General features: G+C 50.8%; 1 pseudogene; it reads left to right on the plus strand.

The window, feature by feature from the left end:
- Positions 1-304: 304 nt before the first annotated feature.
- The window catches only part of LOC124661638, a 12,992-nt pseudogene continuing 9,164 nt past the window's right edge, over positions 305-4,132 (plus strand).

Genomic DNA, 4,132 nt, shown 5'->3' on the forward strand with positions numbered 1-4,132 from the left:
CCCCCTATGACCTGACCTCTTTCCCTTCTTCGTGAGGTTACCTCCTCCATGATAAATGACAGTATATGGTTATTGAAAAAGAGCAATTCACATCACGTAATTTACGTCATGGAACATGTCTCAATTCGATTTACTACTAGTCTACTATACAGGTTCCGTCTAAAATCACCCAAAGGGCCACGTGATAATTAGTACTACAGTGCCAAGCTCAGATGTACTCTCTACTCTCTAGGTACGCCTGCCCTGCCTGCAGATCACGCACCGGCTCCAACCCGGAGGCGAACTGAAGGTGGGTAGCAATGCAATGGAGTCAGGCGGGCCACTCCCATGTTCAGCAAACCCACGCGACGGCCGCGGCGGGTGGCGCGCCGCCCTCTTCATCATCGGTAATCTCGCCGATCATTCAACTTCGTCTTGCGAGTTAACTTTGGCTTAAACGTCTCTGAATTGTCCAGTCGTCGGCTTCGTCGAGCGCATCGGGTTCATCGGCGTAGAGGGCAACCTGATCACGTACCTGTCCGGCCCGCTGGGCATGTCCACCGCCGCCGCGGCCGCCGGCGCCAACGCCTGGTCCGGGACCGTGCTGGTGCTGCCGCTCGTGGGCGCGCTCGCCGCCGACTCGCGCCTCGGCCGGTACCGGGCGGTACTGCTCGCCGGCGTGCTCTACCTGCTGGTCAGTACTTACTTGTTCGCTTCCTTTATTCCAAGCATCTGATGATGCTTATCCACGCCGTGTTTCGACGATTCCTTGGCCATTGCGCGGTAGACAGTCGTGTACCTTTCTGTGGCACCGAATTGCGCTATGATTTTGATTCTGGGGTTGCACTTTTGCTGTTGGGACATTTGGGAGCTGGTATCTAGCACGAGGTCTTGCTTCGATTGCCGTCAATGGCGCCATATACCCAACGCTGCATTGTCTCCTATTGTTGATCTTCCTCATTCATATACAACGAAATATCTCAATCAACGATCTTGTTGAAATCTAGGACCTTGTGGTAGGGGGAGTAATTGGAACGAGACGGACAGATCAGCTAGCATGTGACCACTATTACCTCCACTTAATTTTGATACGGAGTAGCAATAATATAGTGCTACTGTACCATTTTTTATTGGAACCTTTCGGAGCTGGTGTCTAGTACGCTTCGATTGCCGTCAATGGCGCCATCGCTGCATTCTCGCCTATCGTTTATCTTCCTCATTCATATACAACGAAAATATGTCAGCATACGATCTTGCTGAGATCCAGGACATATCAGCTAGCATGTGACCACTGCTACCTCGGCTTAGGGGCACTTCTTTTGGGCTTCTAGAGCTGCTTCTAGGTGCCAAACAGGTGAAGCCCAAAAGAACTCTCTGGCTTAATCTCAGCTTATTTCTACCGAGAAGCGAACCTCTAGTGCAATTTCAGAATCTGCTATCGAGTAGTTTCCCGAGCTTCTGGCCCTGAGAACCGAAGCGGTATGTCAACGTACCCCTCCAGCTCAATACATATTACGGCTGATTGCCACTCCGCCTAAGAAAACGTCCAGCCACAGAAATAGAAAAGGAAAAATAATAATAAGAAACTCACCCCACGCCTCCCGCACCCTCTTGCGCATCGTACGCTTCCCGGATCCAGAGATTGTCCACCACCGCCGCCGGCGCCTACCCAGCCTGCCCCGCCGCCGCCTACCCAGCCTGCCCCGCCGCCGCCTACCCAGCCTACGCCGCCACCTCCCCCGCCCTCGCCGCTTGCAGCTTCTCCCGCCCCTCGCCATTGCTGCCCCAGCCACTCCACTACCCGCGGTCGCCTCTCCACCCGCGGTCAAGTTCTTCAATCGACGGCGCCGCCGCCGCCATCGGCTCGCCCCGATCTCCGCCCGTCCGTCCGCTCTCCGTTTCCGACCGGAGACCGTGGTCACCACCAGGAGCTTCAGCCATCAACTGCGCCCGGCCCACCCATGTTCTTTGGCAAAAAAAAAAGATTGTTCACATTGTTCTTGTACTGTGTATTTGGAAGAAGGCTGATGCTTCAGGTTGCTGATAATGTTCATATTTGGAAAAACTCTAATGCTTCAGGTTGCTGATAATCTGCAGATTTTATAGTGTATAATTACTTCAAACACTCAGTTTCATTTGTACTGATTTGTAGGCTAGTGTGTTGTGTAAAACTGTAAATGGGAACAAATTGTTTTTTAGTAGTGTGTATTCTATGTATTTAATTAACATGGAAAATCTCACTATGGAACCAATAATCAGTTGCACATCAAATTTATGGGCATTAGAGACATTACACAACAAACAAGTCTAGACTTCATAAGCCCAAAAGAAGGGGAAGAAAAGTTTCTAGGAGCTTCTCTCCACCGGAGTTTCTCCCCACCGAAACCTATAAGCCGGCTTCTTCATAAGCATAAGTCCAAAAGAAGTGGCCCTTATTCTGATAGCATGTGACCACTGCTACCTCGGCTTATTCTGATAGCAATAATATAGTGCTAGTCGCAACCTTTGAAGTTCGAATAAAAATTCGTAATTTGATCGGAACGATTTAGCGTGCACATTTGACGCGCCCTTTGCTAATCTGCAACGATAAACAGAGCTTAGGAATGCTGACAGTCTCATCCATGCTGCAAATTGTTAGATGTATATATCTGTATATTGTTGTTTCCCCATATATTAGGGAGCTTTCTGCATATGTGCACCTGTACATGTACTATATATCGTGGCATTTGACCCTCTGGTAATATAACAAGTATATTTCCCTACATGGTATCAAAGTAAAAAATTGATCCTCTAGTTCCCCGGCCGACGTTGCTTGTTCCTCTCCGTCCGTCGCCCGTCCGTCCGTCCCTTGTACTCGATCTGGTCGATCTCCAGGCCTGCTTGCTCCGCTCGATCTCCTGCTCGACGTCAGGACCGCCCGACGCCGATCTCCCCGCTCGGCCGATCTCCTCCGGCTCTCCTGCTCAGCGCCTCCAGCTCCGCCCCGCTTGATCCGCACCGCGCCAGGATCCGCTCGGCCGATCTCCTTGCAGACTCCCTCCGCGCCAGGATCCGCCCGCCCCGCCTGCCGTGCTCTGCTCCCACGCGCCCGCCCGCGCCATCCCACGCGCCCGCGCTGCTCCCTCTTCCCCGCCCGCCGCGCGCCAGGATCTGCTTCGCTCTGCTCTCGCGCTGGTCCGCGCCGCCAGCTTCGCTCCGCTTCGATCCGTTTCTGCTTCGATCCGTTGACTTCGATCTGAGAAAAAAAAGGCAACAAAAAAAAAGAGCTATGTCTTCCTTGGGCTATGTTGCGATCCCTCGCAGCCCGGTGATCTTTGATGGCGCGAATTACCATGATTTCGCTGCCTTCATGCGCGTCCACATGTGCGGTCTTCGTCTTTGGGGTGTCCTTTCTGGCGAGGTCTCCTGTCCGCCGCGCCCCGTTGCTCCTACGGTGCCTGTTGCACCGTGATGACCCACAAGTATAGGGGATCGCAACAGTCTTCGAGGGAAGTAAAACCCAATTTATTGATTCGACACAAGGGGAGACAAAGAATACTTGAAAGCCTTAACAGCGGAGTTGTCAATTCAGCTGCACCTGGAAACAGACTTGCTCGCAAGAGTTTATCAGTAGTAACAGTTTTATAGCAGTAGCAGTAGTGAAATAACAGCAACAGAGTAACAAAGACAGCAGTAGTGATTATAGTAAACAACAGGATTAAAATACTGTAGGCACAGGGATGGATGAACGGGCGTTGCATGGATGAGAGAAACTCATGTAACAATCAAAGCAGGGCATTTGCAGATAATAATAAAAACGGTATCCAAGTACTAATCAATCAATAGGCATGTGTTCCATATATAGTCGTACGTGCTCGCAATGAGAAACTTGCACAACATCTTTTGTCCTACCAGCCGGTGGCGATCGGGCCTCTAGGGAATCTACCGGAAATTAAGGCACTCCTTTTAATAGAGCACCGGAGCAAAGCATTAACACTCCGTGAACACATGCGATCCTCATATCACCGCCATCCCCTTCGGTTGTCCCAATTTCTGTCACTTTGGGGCCTCAGGTTCCGGACATCAATACGTGTATACAACTTGCAGGTAAGATCATAAAGCAATGAATATCATAATAAATTGATAACATGTTCAGATCTGAGATCATGGCACT

The sequence above is a fragment of the Lolium rigidum genome, chromosome 6, assembly GCF_022539505.1.
Source record: "Lolium rigidum isolate FL_2022 chromosome 6, APGP_CSIRO_Lrig_0.1, whole genome shotgun sequence".
NCBI lineage: Eukaryota > Viridiplantae > Streptophyta > Magnoliopsida > Poales > Poaceae > Lolium > Lolium rigidum.